The sequence below is a fragment of the Amyelois transitella genome, chromosome 4, assembly GCF_032362555.1.
Source record: "Amyelois transitella isolate CPQ chromosome 4, ilAmyTran1.1, whole genome shotgun sequence".
Lineage (NCBI taxonomy): Eukaryota > Metazoa > Arthropoda > Insecta > Lepidoptera > Pyralidae > Amyelois > Amyelois transitella.
The window spans coordinates 10,254,251-10,275,391 of NC_083507.1; the positions used below are offsets into that span (position 1 = coordinate 10,254,251).

The 21,141-nt window shown below is 35.7% G+C and overlaps 1 protein-coding gene across 1 annotated transcript in view; it reads left to right on the forward strand.

Annotated features, from left to right (window-relative positions):
• Nucleotides 1-2,713: 2,713 nt before the first annotated feature.
• The window catches only part of LOC106140925 (D(4) dopamine receptor), a 69,809-nt gene continuing 51,381 nt past the window's right edge, over nt 2,714-21,141 (forward strand). The window contains exon 1 of the mRNA XM_060954648.1: nt 2,714-2,817. The gene's annotated coding sequence lies outside the window, so the exon portion shown is untranslated. The remainder of the gene's footprint in view (nt 2,818-21,141) is intronic.

A 21,141-nucleotide genomic window follows, 5' to 3' on the forward strand; every position in this document is an offset into this window, starting at 1 on the left:
GCTTAATAGATTTGATATTGACTCTACAACGTACTGTGTTTTGAAGAAGATTACGATAACGACACTTAATTTAGTTAGTAGTTTAGTGTGCACTATACATTGAAATATTGACAAAAAGATCATAATTAGATAGCTACTTTATACGCTGCTTATAAAAATATCCTTCCTACTAATATTATGTATGCGAAAGTTTGTGAGTATGTCAGGATGTCAGTATGGATGTTTGTAACTATTTCACGCAAAAATTACTGAACCGATAATGATGAAATTTGGTATGTAGTTAGCTGAAGACCCAGAATAACACATAGGCCACTTTTTATTCCAGAGTTCCCGCGTGATTTATAGGGTTTCCATGCGGACAAAGTCGGGGGCGGCCTCTAGCAAAAACTGTACCTTAATAATTTAAAATAATTAATCAGTCAATCAGATCTCCGATCATCTAAAAGTATTATACAATTCAAATTTTTCATTCCATTGTCATAGTTATCAGTTTGAGTAGAGTGAGTGTAGTAGTTATAACTGAAATGTACAAAATGACATGCAATAAATGAAATTGAATTTTAAGTAAGCCTCGAAGTAAGTTCGAAATATGTGTTAAGAAATACCAACTCAAAGATACTATATATCGTAATAAGTACTACTACTTATATAGATAAACGCTTATTTTTGTTTCTCATCATGCCCTGGCCGGGATTTGAATCCGGGACCTTCTGTGTCACAAACTAGCGCACTACCGCTTCGCCTCAGATACCGTGTAACCTGAACGTGGCCTTTTATTCTTTTTGAGACGTCTCTGTCTACCTACTTAAAACTGGGTGAGAAAAGCTTTATGCTCTTTTCAAATTTTTTTTAAATGATATACCTATATATGTTCTTATTATATTTTTTAAAAATTATTTTTACCCTAAATTCCCATGGGAATGGAAAATGGCAGTTTTTTTTACGTGAGCGGAGCCGTAAACATAATCTAGTTATTAATATCACCAAGTGCTTTATGATGAATAAAACATTATCAACTTTATTTAATAAGACGACAGAAATCCGCCGCCCTCATATTAAATTTGACTAAAGCCATTTCGCAAATTAAATTGTCGTTCAAACAGGTTACTTAGTAATAGAAATTTTCATAAATTCTTTAGTAATGACGTCATCACTCGTAAAACTATCGTCATCGGGGGTGTATTTTTAAATCGCCCGCCGCCATTTAAATTATACGTATTATGCGCACCATCGTTCAAAATAGACGATGGCAATTTTCACGACCATTTATCGATATCGATTTCTTTTTGTCAGCTGTCATCCTTATTGACGACTTTTTTAAATATTTAACTAAACTAAAATTTTACATAAAACATATAATCATGCCTTTATCCCTTACGGGGTAGACAGAGCCCACTAAAGACTGAAAGTACCATGGTCAGCAGCTGTATGGCTTAATAGTGGACTTGCTGTTGCTAGCCTATCCCTCAAAAGAGAATTCCAATATTATAAGCGTATCACTTAGTCGCCTTTTACGACATCCATGGGAAAGAGATGGTGGTCCTTTTCTTTTTCTATTAATGCCAAAACCACACGGCAGCTGTGAGGATGCAAACGGGATTAAATTAACTATAAGGATGTTAAAAATTCAATAGTAAACTTTCACTTACTCCAATCATTTTTCCCATCACAGGTACAAAATTAGTTTATGTGGCGGAAAGTTAATAAAATAGAAAAAAATTGAATATGCTTTGAAAGAAAATTTAATCTCGTGTATAAAAGCTACAATGTAGCTTCCGCTACGGCGTAGCATGAAATATGCTACGAGCTACGCCGTAGGGCATTTTCGTAGAACACATTGCAATGAACTGATTTATTTGAACTTTGTTATAGTAAAAAATATTATATTACTAGCTGTCCGCGACTTAGCATACGTGGATTTAACGAGTGTATGAATATTGACACACATTTTTAAATGTGAACATGTAATGTTGATCAGGCTGAACGACTTTTGGTAAGGTGCAATTTCCGTATTTCGTAAAGCTTACTTAGTTGGTTTATGAGTGATATTTTTGATCGAATGTTTAAAAATTAAAGCGACTTAAAAACAAGTTTCATCAGAACTAGGAGATAAGTGTGTACAAACACACTTTTTCTACGATTGTATTATTCGCTTTGATACTAACGGATTTAAAAAGTTGGCAACAAGTTCATAAACAATAATACCTACTTACTCATGTTGTTAGACAAATTTGAAATGCAATGTAATTATGTTTTTGCCCATTAATTTGTGCATTAGTATTATTATTATCTGTCAGACAAAATACCAAAAAAAAGTTTCTTCTACTCAAAGTTGGTATTCGGTATTGTGAAACAACGTAAATATTTTACAAGATTAAAATTAATATTAAGTCAAGAACCATAACTATTAAAACTCTAAACTGCAACAAAATCCAAACCAACTGATGATTTTCTAAAATATAAAACACACAAGTCCACTCGACGTCCCGAGAACGTTTTCAATGTTTACAAGAACTTCAATTAATTCTTTCAATGTGTGTAGTAACGGTGCATAATGCGTTTGTGTGCTTGGCTAAGGGCGACCGCACAACAGGTGCTAAGGGTGAATCCATTTTCGCGGCGAGCGCCGGAGCTGTCGCACGTGTCTCGGTAGCCCTACGGCATTCGAAATTCGAAAGTTGAAAGATTCGATTCGATTTTTAGAGAGTGTTTATTTTTATTGCAAGTGGCCAGTAGTGTTGTGTTATTTTTAATTGATATTTGACTCTTATAGTGTATTATCTGTGTTGTTCGTCTTGAAATGGACAGTTTTTTAAGGTATGGTGACTATTTTCTTATAATTTTCACTTAACATTACATTTTAATACATTTATTTAATTTAATTTCATTATAAGCCGTAGGTTTGGTTAATTAAAAATTTATCAAAATAAGTCAGGAGCAACATGTGGGAATACAACGTGTTCCATTAGTTGAATACATGTGAAAGTAAAAAGTAATCAAAAATTAACTATTTATAAAAAATCTTATGAAAATAATTTTAAAATTTTTCGTTGTTGGTCCGGTAATCCGTTTCTTTCAGAATACAAATTATTCAAGGCAATATTTTAATTAAATCGTTAAAATATTAGTCAAATAATCATTAATTTGCTACTGCCGAACTGTCTGAAAAGTGAATAAAAAATATTTAAATATATTAATATAAAGGAAACAACTAATTTTGCCATATTTATACTCTTCATTAGATGTTTCTTTATTGAAATTTCAGCCATTACAGTCAGCCATACATAAATATAGTCACGTCTATATCCCTTGCGGGGTAGACAGAGCCAACAGTCTTGAAAAGACTGATAGGCCACGTTAAGCTTTTTGGCTTGATGATAGTACTGGTATTCAAATAGTGACACGTTACAAGGTAGGTACTTAAAATAAAAAGGCTAAATTAAAAGGTACTTAAAACTACATAATTGCTATAAAACACGCATGATATCAGACACCATTACGACGTGGATATAGTCTCGGGCAAAAGCGAGTTCATGTGTAAAGCTTCAGTGTACCTATAGGATACATACATACATAAAATCACACCCCTTTCCCGGAGGGGTAGGCCGAGACAAAATATTTCCACTTGTCAAGATCATTGTATATTTCTTTCGCTTCTGAATTGCAATTACCATATTTGATTTTAAAGTTTCACATTGCATTTCGAATCATGTTAAAAATAATGCGTGGTCACAACTCGTTCACTCGGTGACCACGGATCATTCTAATATGATTATATTATTTTTAAATGCAATTAACATGCTTTTACTAGAATGAGTAAAGATTAAGAGTGTTTGTTTGTTTGTTTGTAATATCTTTATTGCATAAAAAATTTACACAGTAACAAGAAAATAGTACATAGTTATAAAAGAAACAAATCACTTGCAATAGCGGACTTATCCCATGAAAGGATCTCTTCCAGTCAACCGGCTAACAATAAAGGAACTAGATAATTAAGTAAAAAGCGGCAAGTCACTGTGTTTTTAGCAACAATATAATACTCGTAATATATAAACAGAAATACAGATAATAGTGTTATTTTTCTAATTGACTGAAACATGATGGTAAGATCTCAATTCTATCATTAAGCCAAATAGCTGAACGTGGCCATTCAGTCTTATCAAGACTGTTGGCTCTGTCTACCCCGCAAGGGATATAGACGTGACCATATGTATGTATGTATGATGGTAAGTTACCCGTTAGACTTTTGGCCTCCCTAGGGAGGAGCGAGAAAGTCACGTTGGTAATAACTTAGAGTACTTTATGCTAGGCTGCTGCCTTGTATACTTATACAATGACTCTTTACTTATTTATTTAACTTATTTGTTAGAATGTAGGTGCCGTGTGGTCGCTAAGCACTTTACGATAGAACCACTATGCGTATTTTTCATGGATGTCGTAAAAAGCGACTAAGGGTTCTAATAAAATAAGGATTCCTCTTGTAGGTGCGTGGCTAGCAACCTGTCACCAGTTACATATCAATTACATTCAAGAGTGTTGGCGCTGTCTATCCCGCAAAAGATAAAGAAATGACTAAATGCATGTATGTTAGTTAAAATATGATAACTTCACTCGCTGTTCATTGATACTGACAACGGTACTTTACCTATAAGCATTTTTTAAATTTATTATGGCACATCTGTTATTACCTATAAGAAATTGAGCGTCGATGGTCGAGTCTGTAAGGGCCCGGTTAAAATGCGTGATGCGCAGAAAGGCAGTGGTTCAAATCGTACCTCGGCCATGTACCAATGACTCTTTTCCAAGTTATGTACATTAGTTTGAGGACTAACTAATGCTCTTAGGGTGAGGAAAAACACCGTGAGGAAACCTGCACATTCAGGTAACTGGATGTTTAACCATGGATCCTATACTGGTTAGGTATACCTGTAGAGGTCAGATGGAAATCGCTTCGTATTAAAAACCTGACTCACCCAATCTAGGAACTATGGTCAAAGGCTTACCACGGGCTTCTCTCCAGAGAAAATAAGGATGGAAACCTTCTTCTTTCAACCGGGACTAAAGCCAGGAGAAAGAAGAAGGGAGAAAAATAAGAATTTTTTTTACAATCATATAAACATTAACTATTATAACATAATGTTATCGAAACGTTTTCGGAGTACCTATTATGTAACCCCATTTTTGCTTACAACGATAAATTTGCAAAAACTTGAAATTCAAGTCTTTCAAAACGATCGTTCTTGGAAAGTTGTACGATTTAAAGCAATTATTTGATATTTAGCATAGATAAAACTCTACGAACAGCCACCGTAACTGCCATTAAAGTGTTTAAGTTTCCATCTATTGCTTCGTATCACGCGACTTGGCACATCGTGAAAGAGTATCACGATGTACTTGGAAAATGGAAATGCAGATTTTGAACTTATTTGAGAATGGACGTCCGTACTATTCTATTGCCAAAGAAGAATGCATCTTATTTACATTAAACACAGTACGACAATTCCATGCAGCAATAATTTCTGTCATCGTTCTCCTCCTGCCTCCGTAACTATCGCGCGAAAAACTATCGCTGTCCCGCTTCACGTCATAATAAAAGGCGAAACAGCGGGCAAAAAGCTGGCATTAGTTTCTATTGTATAGTATGTCAGGTTTTCCACAAAACAACTGCAGTCTGACCTGGGCAATCTTTTTAAAGGACTTATTATTATGTTGTATTACACCTAACTGCATCAATGTGCAGACTTCCTCATCATGCCAGGCCACGCCGTAAAAGCTTATGTTTTTTAAAATACACTTATTAGTATCAATGTTAAACGATACGATGTTTTAGCAGACTGCTGATCAACCACCGTTCTTTCTTTTTTTGCTTTAGAATGAGATATGATAAGACCGCCGTTACAAGTGATTTATTTATTTTAATAGGTACTATTTTTTGTAACTGTGTACATTTCTGTACAATAGAGATATTGCAAACAAACTAAATTCTGTTAATCTCCTCGTATCTTGGCGGGAGAGTGTGGGAATCCTGGCAACTAGTGTAGGTACCAGTTGCTCGACCAGACTGTTGTTGTATCTTATGCCTTATGTCTACTAAAAACAACTATAAATGAAAAATCTCGGCACGTTTTAAAGTCAAAATCGAACACGAAATTCACGCCAGAAATTTTAAAGATACTTTTCCACCGCACCTTCCTTTCACGTCACTACCACGTCGATGAAAGCAACAACAGGCAACAGCTCCATACAATTTCAAACCTTACTGCATTGCATTAAGAATGAATTTTCAGTGGCATACAGAACAACGTTGTTGCAAATACTGTAGTAATATTTTATCGAAACTTTGATATCGATAGGTTATTCGACATTTTAGCAGTTTAGTCGAATAGTCGTATATCACTGTACCGATAAACATGTTTTGCGATGCGGTTCCGATTAATCGATATATTTTATACGACGCAATCTATTTTTGTGGGGGTGTTTTGCTGAATGTGACATTTTATTGCTTTTGCTTTAGCGATTATGCTTTTTTTGTTATGTTTAGTTCATTCATTCATATTATCAGGTTTATATCCCTTGCCAGTTAGAGGTAGTTAGAGCCAGCAGTCTTGAAAGATTGATAGGCCACGTTTAGTTGTTAGGCTTTATGATAGAATTAAGATTAAAATAGTGAGAGGTTGCTAGCCCATCGCCTAAAAGAAGAATCTCAAGTTTATAAGGCTATCCCTTAGTCGCATTTTACGATATTCTGGGGAAAGAGAAGTTGTGTTATAGTTATAAAGAATTTTATGTTTTATATTTATAACTATAACACAAATAGTTAGTGATTCATCTTAGGATCTAAGGAGATGGAATGGATTTAATAAGACTAAGAAAATGGCTAATAAACTTTGGATTTTTCTTAAAGGCCATGGGCTAGCAATCTGTCAGTATTTGAATCTCAAGTCTATCACTAAGCCAAACCGCTGAACGTTTCCTTTTAGTCTTTCTATGACTATTGGCTCTGTCTACGCCGCGCGGGATATAGACGTGACGATATGTATTGCATCGTTAGACTCTGTGAAATATTTTATGTCATTTCTGGTCAATGGTAGTGGTCACGTCTCTTTGTTTGGTTGCAAAAACAGATATGTCGCTATTCTACTGTGAGAAACTATTGAAATTGGTTAAAAGCACCCGAATCCATCGAGTCTGTATCAGATTGAAATCCGGGCGAGGTGTCAAGCTGTTGTATAGTTTGTAACATTACAATGACCTGAAATCCTGAATACTGGAAAGATAAAGTCCAATGTAACCTTTGAATATTCATTCATATCTATTCTTCCCGAAACAATGTTTATTCGCTTTCACGATTTAACCGATAATTTTTATTTTAGTGAAATTTAAACGTGCTTAAAATCATTTGTATCACATAAATTATGCTAAGGTCTACCACCATAGGTGCACAAAATGGAATACGTTGAAACAAACTTTTATGATTTATACCAATATTCGTAAAAATCGTGTTATTGTTATGTGGTTGTTACAGTTTAAAAGAAAAAAATAATGCTTTAATAATAATATCTGCACAACTGTTCCATGAACGCCTCCCAAAATGATCGGGTCCCTTTGGGCCCGAGAACCATACCATACATACCATATATAACAACATAATAATATTTTGATTGGTTAGGTGGGCTGATATTTAAACTAGGAATATTCATGTATTCCAGGTTAGCCTGTAGCCCTATACTTCGAGGCTGAAAATTTCTTAAATCCAGTACGTTAGAAATATTTGAAGTCCGGGTCAAACTAGTATCGCGACCAAAGGTCAGGTGACAAAAGCTATATTAATTTGGACAGACGTAGGCATCATCACTGAACAGCGAGAGAAAGTGGGTCGCATCTGTATAAATTCGTTTCCGTGATATTTACAATGTTATGGTGAATAATTTTATTTAAAAAAAAAAAAGATTCTTTCTTAAGGGAATTTCTTTTATTGCCTTGTAGTTCCCGGCAACAATAAAAAAAGAAAAGGACCACCATAGATTTCTTACAAGGCGACTAAGGGATAGGCTTATAAACTTGGGATTCTTCTTTTAGGTGATGGGCTAGCAACATGTCAATATTTGAATCTCAATTCTATCATTAAGCCAAACAGCTGAACGCGGCTTACCAGTATTTTCAAGATTGTTGGACTGTCGGCTCTGTCTACCCCGCAAGGATAATACGTTATTTTTAGAATGTATGAATTTCTATAAATAAAAGTAGGTGTCACAATTCAACATCGGTTCATTAGTTTTCGAGTTAATTCTATACATTATCTCTTACTTATGAGAATAATGTTTAAGTATGTTTATCTTTATTCCTATTTATGTATGTTTGTCTATGAATGAAAAAATTGTATATATTTTTTCTTACTTATAGATTTTTATCTTATTTTAATTTATCTGTTCGCTATTTTCTAAAGCTTGATTAATAGAGAATGCTCTTAACATTACATCCACCTATTGCACCTTTGAGGTTAATAATTAAAGTCTTTAATAAAAACGAAATACCTATGTTATATAAATAACGCGCAATCAGCATAATGACGTCATCTCCTGAAACGTGACAGCGATACAATTGGTTGGGTCATCGATGAAGGTCAAGTGGAGGTGAAGTGTCATCAGCAAAGTTCAATCCTAAGAAGATGGCACGGACACTCGATTTTTGTTCACAGCTAGAGCCTGTTAGAGTCCATTGTAAAGAGCTCTCGGTGATAAAAAGAGGGGTGTTTTGAGACCAATACTTGAGAAATGCTCAAGTTGGGAAGTTCTTTTGTAGACTGTTGGCGCTGTTTACCCCGCAAGAAATAAAGACGTGATGGTATTTTGGACAACAAAACAATGGAAATGCTGCTTAGGTCAGATATAGATGAAGATTATGTTCCAAATGCTCTGAAATTTTTGTCACACTAATTTCGATATTACTCGGCATGAGTCATTTTTTTAAAGTGGCGTCTGGTTCCTGGCACCAATAAAACAAGACCACTCCTTCTCTTTCCCATGTATTTCGTAAAACGGGACTAAGTTTAGACTTATGAACTTGGCATTCTTCATTTAGGCGATGGGCTAACAACCTGACACTATTTGAATCTCAAGCTGAGTGTGGCCTATGAGTCTTTTCAAAACTGTTGGTTCTGTCCGCTTGTCTGTCTGCAAGGGATATAGACGTGACTATATGTATGTTTTTTTTAATAAATACAGATATGTCAGCTGCCTCGCGGTACTTTTATGTAAGACAGTTAACGACATACATATGTGGTCAATCAATTTTCTTATTCGAAAGGAATCCAGGACTTTAAGCTGCAACCCCTGCACCACAGAGGCAACCGTAATTCATATTGAAACTACTTCAATAACAAATTATATAATAAATTACTTCAGCGCGGATGCAGGCGGAGTTACGGCTAAGTTTTCTGAGATAAGTGACGTATGCAGATGCGGATCCCGAGTTGCTCGCAATCCTAAAGCTGCGGTCTCAATGTATCCCTACTAGCTTCCGCCCGCAACTTTGCCCATGTTAAATTTATATTCCCGCTTTTCCTGTTTCCGTGAGAATTGCTAAAAAATTATTTTCAACAAACTATTGTTGAATTCAGTAATAAATGAAGTTACTTTTTCATTTGTAATATCTAGGTGCATATATAAATGAGAGAGGAAATTGACTGACCGAGATAATTATATCTCATCGCAAACTACGGCTTGGAGGTTTAAAATTTCGTGTGAGTTAATGGTATAGAAATTACAATGATACGATTTAGGCGCAAAATAGAAAAAAATAAAATATTTCCGCGGGAACAAGCGCGAGTTTTAGTTTCACACGGGCAAACCCGTAGGCGTACACTTGTTGTATCATACTTGTTTATATTTCCTCATTATCATGCTTAATTTAATGGAGGAATATACTTAGGTACCAAGCCTGTTAAATATCCTAAAATCACTGACTATGAAAATCAATTTCTATTTCTAATAGTTTCGTCCTAGACATTAATTTAATAGGTTAAAAATTACTACTAAAAAGGAGACCGACGCTGACCTTATATAAAAACAAATTCAGCCTTGTCGATTTTATAAGCAAATATATACGAATAAATAACTCGTTTATACAATAGACATAGTAAGTATACTATATAAAGCCTCTCTCCCATAGCCGTTCTTATCCACATCCGCTCATATCCGCCGCTATCCACTTACGAAGCAATGTCGTACAAATTGAATCTTACGAGACATTTACCTTCTTGGTTATGCTTAGTGTTCTGTCAGAATTTGCTAAGTTCAGCTTTTTTTGCTAACCTCAAAAAAGAGAAGTGCTTAGTCAACTGTTATTTTTTTCTCCATTATGGTAAAATGATATTGCTTGATTCTTTTTTATTAAAAATCTAGCTGGTTAAAATAATCACTTTTAGAATTTGAAGAGTCCCCTTCAAATTTTAAATGTGATAATTTTAATAAAAGCATAGAGATTATTTTTCCAATAACATATCTTTTAAAGATATTCTGATTTAGCTGGCCAGTTACAAAATACCAGGGTGATAATTTTACCACAACATTGAGTTTGAATTTTGAGACCATTATGTTTAAAATGTATGTGATTAAATTAAATACCATTGAGACTGAAGTGGAAATTATAATGATGAAAAGTGACAATGTCTACAAAGCTAAACCCGCCTGATGCTGTAACTAAGAAATAATAAACCTATAAAAGATGGGATACCCCAGATATATTAATAATTTATTCCAAAATTTTTGCTGGATTAACGGAAATTATTGTTTTGCGGGGACTATACTTTAGTAATATAATACTTACCTAAATATGAAAGAATCTGTCACTATGACTGAAAGTCTAGCCATTATATATATTTGACGTTATCCAACATTGTCGCCCAACCTTTTGTCTCGTTTTATAGTCACTTAGTCAGGTATAACACGTCTATTGTAACGCAGGAGCCACCGCGTAATATCCGCGCTGACAAATTCAATATATTATATACTGTGACCGCTTAAGCGCTTTATAATTGTTAGCTACAAGTAATTTTGTATCTTATTTGAGGAACGCTCTTGAGATAAAAAATAGTAAAATGGTATATAAAACCCAGAGTCAGATAACCTTCTCTCATTGGTACTAGTGTATGCCCGCAGCTTCGTTCACGTAGAAGTAATCCCGCAAATTCCGTTCCCGCTGAATATCGGGAAATCCTCACTAAGTGCACCTCTACAGCATCTAAAGTAACGTCAGGTTATATATATTTCGAGAACTCTTCTCTGGGACAATACTTTTCTCACCAGCACTCTTCCAGTGGTTTTGGCTGCAAGTTGTTATCAGTCCCTGAGTAGCGCAGGGGTTTTATATTGATAATGATTTTCCATTATTGCTACTACATAACAATCACCTTTTGCTTTACGTACTTAGCCTACCTACGTACTTAAACTTGAGATTCATCTTGTAGGCGATGGTTTAGCAACCTATCACGATAAGTGATACCTTGAATCTAATTTTGAAAATAAAAATATATTCTATTCTATTCACATTTACAATCTTCTTCTCTACCAAACACTTTATAAATGTGCTCCTAAACCCTTATTAGACTGTAACAACATCCGCATCACTGCGTGGAACCACACGACATTAACATTAGTATTGATCAGAATAATTCATATCATTACAATACACGTCAGAAATTACAATTAATTAACAATTATTATTCCCATATCATATTCCACATCTGTCACATTGCCAATTCCAGGTACATCCGCGTTGACAAATTCAATTCACCGTTTGTCTGTTAAGGCACTAATAATTGCCTTCAGGCAGGAACAGGAACTTGAGACATTGAATATAACTATATGACAATATCTACATAATATGTGACCGTGTTAATTGATGTATATTATGCTGAAAGGCTATGTCATAGCCGTTTGATTTATAAAGTTGCAGAGAAAACCCAGAAAGAACATTTCAAATTTATGCGGGCGTATGTTCCATGTATTTAGTTAATATATTGTGACGATGTTAAATAATTGACTTAAACTATGCTGAGAATGATATATAATTGTTATGCATTGCTCTCAAAGGAAAACGAGATAGCTTCAGACGGTATTCCCGCTGTGGTAACCCGTTTCACTTTACCTACTATAGCTTTGAGTCAATCTATTACTTGCCAGACTGGCTAGATGCTGCATCTTCATCTCGTGATAACGTATTCTCAAATTGCATATTATTATAAGCTATATTTCCTTTAAGTGTGATTTCTTATTAAGATGGCATGTAAATCACATGATTTACATGCCTTACATTATACATTATATACATACATACATCAATTAACAAGAAATCAAACAATTATGTAATTGTTAAGACATTTTGTATGTCTATTATATAATACTAGAGGCCGCCCGCGACTTCGTCCGCATGAACACCCTATCAATCCCGCGGGAACTCTGTGATAAAAAGTAGCCTATGTGTTATTCTGGGTCTTCAGATACCTACATACCAAATTTCATCGTAATCGGTTCTACTAAAGGTACTCCTTTTCCCATTGGTTGAGCAGAGACAGATTTTACTCGCCACGATTCCTGTACATTTAGATATAAATCACGTCTGTATCCCTTGCGGGGCAGACAAAGCCAACTTTATTCGTAAAATTTTATTAAGAAAGCAATAACGTGCTAAAAGAAGAAAAAATGCAGCTATTACCCAAAACAATATACCCTGGAGGTTATAACGCTAACACTTACCCACATTCTTGTACTTTCTCGTATCATATACACACAGGGTAATAAATTCAGTGGCCTAATTGCTCCAGGGGCGGATGAATGGTGACGGGGTCGTGTGTAATAAAATATACCATTACACAAGTGCCGTGTGGTTCCCGGCACCAATAGAAAAAAGAATAGGACCACTCCATCTCTTTTCCATGGATTTAGTAAAAGGCGACTAAGGGGTAGGCTTATAAACTTTGGATTCTTTTTTAGGCGATGGGTAAGCAACCTGTCACTATTTGAATCTCAATTCTATCTTAAAGGCAAATAGCTGAACGTGTCCTATCAGTCTTTACAAGACTGTTGGCTCTGTCTACTCCGCAAGGGATATAGACGTGATTTTATGTATGTACTAGCTTTCCCCCGCGACTCCGTCCGCGCGGATGTCGGTCTTCGCGTAGATGATTTATTTCTCCATTTTATTTTCAGTCCGGTCAATTTAGACCAAAAAATAGGAATGAAGCTACATTAATTCCCATCAAGCTGAAAATGAGTATAACTGTTTAAAACACAATCAAAAGCATTATTTCAAAATTCCCCATGATTCCGGTTTAAGGAAAAAATTACCCAAGATCAAAGGTAAGAAAATGGGATTTTCACGATTTTCTTCAAAACGGTAAGTTTTATAGGAAAATTACCTCAGACATAGATTGTAGATCATAAAGATATCTATAAAAAGGAATCAATATTTTTTTTTCAATAAAGCTACCGTTTCTGAGATGTAAATGAAGATGATGATGATTACGATGCAAAAAGTTGCAAGCGTCATAATATGCATAAGCACGTCTCGTATATACTCTATGTAGCAGTAATATAAGTAAAAATATTGTTCTGTCGGTAATTTTAACTTGAATTCAAAATATAAAATATACATAAGTATAATGAAACCCAGTCCCTTCATTTATACTGTAGTGAAACCTTGAGACAACATCTGTCTCTCTGTTTAATTGTGTACGTGGCTAGGGTCGTATAGCTGCTTTATCTCAGAATGCTCAACACATGAAATACCGTTAGTCTTTAATAATAGTTGTCCTTGCGGGGATACCGTTGTCGGCTATGGACACCACGGCCTCTCATGCCCTAGGAGTGCCGGCGGTTTAGGGCGCCATGCCGCCCTAAATGATATAATCCTCCGTGCTCTTGCCACCATCCATGTTCCAGCCGTTCTAGAACCAAACGGTCTGGGGATGATGCCAAGAGACCGGATGGTATGACTTTGGTACCCTGGAGATTGGGGCGGCCTTTGGTGTGGGATGCTACTTGTGTCGACACACTTGCGCCGTCTCATCTTCAGGTTACTAAATCTAAGGCCGTTCTGCTTCAAATGAGGCAAAAAACCTCAAAAGGCGCAAATATGTAGTTAGTTATGAATGTGGATGAAGCAAAGGAAGTATGCAGGGATCGTGGCAAGTGGAAAGAGGTAGTCTCTGCCTACCCCTCCGGGAAAGAGGCGTGATTTTATGTATGTATGTAGTTATCGGTAATATGTATACTTTTGAACCTTTTGGGGTAGAAACTCTGGGACCGGGGGGCCTATCTGCCCATCAGCTTTTCCTACAATTGTCGAAAAAGCTAATTGAGGTATATCTTGACCGGAGGGCTGGAAATTATCTGGCTCAGAGAATCAGCATTGCCATTCGAATTGGCAATGCTGCCAGCCTTCTTGGCACATTCCCGCATGTTGATGCTATGCAAGGACTGTACAATTTATAAATTAAATTTAGTAGCTTTAGTTTTAATTTGATTATTGCATTGAATTTGATAATTGTAACCTCTATTATTGTCCTAAGATGATTTTCTTCACTTAGGGTTATTCTATTTTTTTTTTAATAATAAATACGAAAGTTAGTCTTGAGTGCCACTGCGTAGTGAAAACACGTGTTTATTCTAACCTATTTCAGACTTTTTCAAGTTTAATAATAAAAATGTAAAAAAAACGCGCTAATAGTACACTACCTCAGAGGTGGCAAGGAAACGGATGCATATTATGACGCTTGCAACTTTTTGCATCGTTATATCACAGAAACGGTAGCTTTGTTGAAAAAAAATATTGATACCTTTTTTATAGATAACTTTATGATCTACAATTTTTGTCTGAGGTAATTTTCCGATTTGAAAAACTTACCGTTTTAAATAAAATTGCGATACACCCATTTTTTACCTTTGACCGTGAGTAAATTTTTTTCCTTAAACCGGAATCATGGGGAATTTTGAAATAATGCTTTTGATTGTGTTTTAAATAATTATACTCATTTTCAGCTTGATGGGAATTAATGTAGCTATGTAGTATTTTTTTCATAGTAATTAGTAGCGGCCCGCTTGTGCAGCAAACGGTTCAAGCCAAAGCCGACTTTAGGCGCTACAGGTTACGGCGCTAAATCCACTGCGGGTAACGCAACGTGTGTTCGCGGTTCTACAGAACAACGTCTATGGATAAACTGAAAAATTAAGATTTTTTTTTCTTCGTATTTTTTCGGGATAAAAAGTATCCTATTTTACGCCCAGGATAATAAGGTATAATTATACCAAGTTTCATCAAAATCGAACCGTTAGTTTTCACGTGATGCCTGAACATACAGACAGACAGACAAAAATTTTTTTATTCACATTTTTGTGTTTGGTATCGATCCAGTAACACCCCCTGCTATTTATTTTTTCAATATTTTCAATGTACAGAATTGACCTTTCTACAGATTTATTATATGTATAGATATAGATTAATTTACACAGAAAACGTCATATTTTGTTATAAGTATTATTGAAATACATTGAATTTTTACGAATTTATATCAACAAAGATATTTCCAAAAAGGGTGTATAGTTTATACATACACACACACATGGTCACGTCTATATCCCTTGCGGGGTAGACAGAGCCAACAGTCTTGAAAAGACTGAGTGGCCACGTTCAGCTATTTGGCTTAATGATAGAATTGAGATTCAAATAGTGACAGGTTGCTAGTTAGTCGCCTAAAAAAAAATCCCAAGTTTGTAAGCCTATTCCTTAGTCGCCTTTTACAACATCCATGTATAGTTTATGAGTTAATTTATTATGAATATGTAGCAATATATACATATTGGTACCCATGACTGTATCTATTAAATGCTTTTTTAACTATGAATGGTAAATTTAATCTCCAACATAATTCTTTTTACAATAACACCTTAACATAAATTTAACTTTCCGTTTTTTATAACTTACCGTCCATCTGTAAGTACCTTTTTTCACGAAAACTGTTAGTCCGATTTGAATACGATTTTCTCAATTAGTATTTGTCTATATATTTACATAAAAGTCACCCCCACCTTTCTAAGCGGTCAATACAGGGTGTCAGACTATATCCATTTTATAACGGACGAAGACGCGGGCAACACCTAGTGTGTACCTAAAGTAAATTTTCGCATTTCAGACCTCAGAGTTACGATAAAATATAGTAACATATTGTATCTTTAGAAACCTCCGACAGTAGGGTTGAATATTTCACCCCAGTTCATTAATATTCGCCCTTTTTAACGTCTACGGATTGGCGGAAGGTCGCCTGGTTACCAAGCATTATCCATCATTGTCTGAGCTGACTTATAGCCAGTTAGTCATTGTCAAGGTTTGTAGCTATTGCGAATCAAGGTACAAGCGTTTATGAAAGTAATTATAAAAAAATCTTTTAATTAATAAAGATTACAGAAATACAGGTATAATGAGGATGGAAAACTGATATAAATTTACATGGGAAAAATGCACATAACCACGTCTATATCCCTTGTGGGGTAGACAGAGCCAAAAGTCGTATAAAGACTGAAAGGCTACGTTCAACTATTCGCCTTAATGTTATAATTGAGATTTCAATAGTGAAAGGTTGCCAACACATCGTCTTAAAGAAGAATCAGGCTATCCCTTCGCCTTTTTTGACATCCATGGAAAAGCGATGAAGTGGTCCTATTCTTTTTTTGGGAATAAGTTACATATATATACATATTTACAATACATACATACCGGGTATGTTGATACGATAGACGCTCAATCAGAGGTTGCTAACCAAAACCAGAATACGAAGAATAAAAATAAAGTTATTAGATGTCGCAGCGGTAGTACGCTTGTCTGTGACACCGGAGGTCCCGGGTTCGAATCCCGGTCAGGGCATGATGAAAAAAATCAACTTTTTCTGATTGGCTTGGGTCTTGGATATTTATCTATATAAGTATTTATTATAAAATATGGTATCGTTGAATTAGCATCTCGTAACACATGTCTCGAACTTACTTCGAGGCTAACTCAATCTCCGTAATTTGTCCCGTATATATTTATTTATTAGACACCTATCTGATTGACTAATTGGTTGACATAAGTATAATCGAACAGCATAAATCGCTGAGTCCACACTGAAATTTGATTTGTACTCAGGGTCCTTTTATGGTCTAGGAGCGCACATTTCCGAAGGAATGTTATAAATGGGAGATTTATCGAGCTAAGCCGTACTTAGGACAATGTCCATAAGGTGCCCGGTAAAAATTCATCAAAAATTCATCAACATCGTTTGGTACCTTGTATATTGAGGCAACTGGATGACCATATTTTCAAACTATAGTAAAAAATAAAAATTTTGCTATCCACATTCAAAGATGTTTATTTACACACTAGCTTTTGCGCGGGGCTTCGCTCCAGTGGGTATTTCCAGAGAAAAGCTAGCTTATATTACTCAATCAAAAAATCAGTTCAGTAGTTTTAGAGTTAATTCATTACAAACATGCAAATATTTTCTCTTTATTACTAGGACACATCTAGATTGTAAAAAGGCGAGCTCCTCCTTAGGGACGACATAACAGAACACACGACTTCTAACGACATTACATTGTCACAGCTAATTCCCAGCTCCACACCTAATTGTGAACGATCGATAGCATCAAACACACAGCCTGGGTTATAACATGTACATACAGACCTATAAACCATCTATGGTTCTGAAACTTAACTTCGATAAATGTTTCTGTGCCGGATGAGCAGCCGACAGAATGGTTTGTTTATGAGTTGTTCAACGACAAAACCTTTCTACTACGAACGAGTCGCCGACAGAACGATCTATATCCCTGGCGGAGTAGACACAGTCAACAGTCTTGAAAAGACTGATAGGCCACGTTCAGCTAGCTTTTTGACTTTATGATAGAATTGAGATTCAAATAGTGACAGGTGTTAGCCCATCGCCTAAAAGAAAGAAATCCAAGTTTATAAGCCTATCCATTAGTTGCCTTTTAAGAGATCCATGGAAACGTGATGGAGTGGTCCTCTTTTCTTATTGGTGCCGGGAACCACACGACATGTAACATAAATAAATTTTACAGATTAAGTTAGCCTCAAAGTAATTTCGACACTTAATTCATACATACATATATTCACGTCTATATTCCTTGCAGGGCAGCATAGCCAACAGTCATAAAAAGACTGATAGGCCACGTTCAGCTGTTTGGCTTAATGATAGAATTGAGATTCAAATAGTGACAGGTTGCTAGTTTGTCGCCTAAAAGAAGAATCCCAAGTTTATAAGCCTATCCCTTAGTCGCCTTTTACGACATCCATGGGAAAGAGATGGTGTGGTCCTTTTTTTTCTAATGGTGCCGAGAACCACACGGCACTCGACACTTAATTGTGTTATGAAATACTAAAACTGTATTATAAAATAAATACATATTTTATCCTTTTTAATTCCACACTCTGCACATGGAACCTCGTTGATTTAAAGTAGGTACTCTTCACCTGACATTTCACCAGAATGTCCAAGATTTGTTCGGCGTAAGATCGTCTAGACCTCACCCACCCAACTAACCCATTTACCCCTTGCCTTGTATACTTGCTTAGTCAACCTGCTTTCATTTATCATCTCAACATGACCCGAGCATCTAAGCATTCCCCTTTCTATTCCTGTCACTAATTAATTAATCTAAGTGATTTATAAAACTTTTCATTAAAGAATAGCGGAGTATTTTTTTATATGGAAAGTATAGATTAAGTAGATTAAGTGCACTGTTTCGATCGTGTAGTCATAAAAAAATTAATTAATTTCTGTTCCCGCAGGAACTCTGGACAGCCTCACTAGTCAATGGTTTGAGCTTATATGGATAAAAGCTGGTGTGTGACAAATAATTCCTCCTCCTCAGTCGTTCATTCTTGACAGAGTGGTCGTGGTTTTATGATGATGCGTCTTCTTTGGATAATGCAGCCCCAGCGATGCGCCTCCATTTGTTGCGGTCTTCAGCTAGATAAATAATTACACGCTTACTTATAATCACGTCTACATCCCTTGCGGGGTAGAATAAACCAACAGTCTCGAAAAGGCTGATAGGCCACGTTCAGCTGTTTGACTTAATGATACATTTGACATTCAAATAGTGACAGGACTAGCCCATCGCTGCAATAAGAATCCCAAGTTTATAATATTCCTAAGTTGCATTTTACAACATCCATTGGAAAAAGATTTTATTTTTTTATTGGTGCCGGTGGTGGGAACCACGCGGCAATAAATAAAAACAGATGAAAAACAGATTATATTTCCACAAAAATGATTCAGGAAACATCTGGATTCCGCTACGCATCCTTGACTCAAAACTCCGCAATTGTGCCTGACGCTAAAAAAAAACTTCCTATCTCAGTTTTATTTTTAAACAAAATACAATGTCATTTACAGACGTTAAAAAACCTATTAAGAGGTTCTAAAGTTTTCGCCGTTAAAAAACACTTGAAACAGTCCATTAAAGTTTAAACGGAAGGCTTTAGCGGGAAAAGCTCTCGCGGAGTATTCTTCGGGGCTTTCAGAAAAGGCGCTTTAATTACTAGTTGCATTCACACTAAATGCTCCATTGGCCTCTTGGCATTTAGTATTGACAATATATTTTAAAACTGTTTGAACAATGTTAAAAAAAAATGGTTTAAAATAGAACCACTCTATTTTATGTTCCATGGATATCGTGAAAGGCAATAAAAGGAAAAGGCTTCATCTAGTGCATTTTACCATAATACGAAATTAGTTTCTCCTCCAAAAGTTGCGGAGGTCAGACGGATGATGCTTCGTGTAAAAACCTGACTTACCCAATTCAGAATCATCGACAATAGTCGCGGCCCCGGACTCTTCTCCAGGGAGGTTAGGATTAACGACAGGTAAAAGAAGACTAAGTAAAAGTGTTTGTTCACTAAGATGCTCCTTATGGAAAAAGGGAAGGGTCCTATTCAAGTCAGAAAGTTACTCGTAGAACAGTACATCTTCGAAGTTAGTAAAAAAGGTAACATTTCGATGTTTTGCGATTCAAATTAGTCCTTTTAAATGGCAACAACGACGTCGCATGCCCTTGGACTTGTCCCCCTTACTTTTTATGTCGGAAGAATCACGATTTTGATCGATAAAAAGGTTGGGTTAATGGCATATTAATAGCTTCGTGATAAGTTACAATACAATTAGTATGCATTGCCGAAGCTACGGTGATAGTTTGAGTATAGTTTTCGTTATATAGAAGTGACTATATTATATAGTCACTTCTATATCCCTTGCGGGATGGACAGAATCTAAAGTCTTGAAAAACTAAAAGGCAGCTTTCTGCTGTTTAGCTTAATGATAGAATTAAGATTTAAATCGTGACCAGTTTGCTAGCGCTACGTTAAAAGATTTACAAGTTTATGAACCTTTCCCATAGTCGCCTTTTACGGCATCCGTGGGTAAAATATGAAATGGTCCTATTCTAAAATGCCGGGAAACACACGGCATACATACAAAAATGACATATTTATCCCATACGGGGTAGACAGAGCCAATAATCTCGAAATTACTGGAAGGCCACGTTCAGCTGTAGGCAGGCAAAAATATAACACTTAAAAACTTTTATCAACACCGGTGTCTTCATATGTTATACAAGCAAACTCCGGCGGCTTTGTTCGCATGAAACGCTTTCAATATGGCTCGCTTTTATAGCGAGGCTTCGAAAATCTTTTCATAGTGTTTCTTTTCAATGAAGAGTTGTAGTATTATGTTCAGAGTACAGTGAATCGCATTGAAACCTTACCACCGTTAGTATGTTGAGAAGGGGTCAGATTTACTTGCTTTCACTGTACACACTTGCTTTACTTCTTTTTTGATTTTGAGCGTGTAATATAATGTCTGGTAGTGAATTCTTAAACGTCCTTTGTCTTTGGACTACTTCAGCGATCACCAAGTAGGTAATAAAACACCTTTACTTTAGAAACACCTGTACAACGTAAAGAAAAATCTGAACTAAAAGTTAAAAAAGAAAGTCACAAAGGCAGGTAATAGTGTAAAAGAATTCCTGTAATTGTGCCAAGGAGCAAACAATATCGAAAGAGGAGAAGTGACACTAACTTGTTACA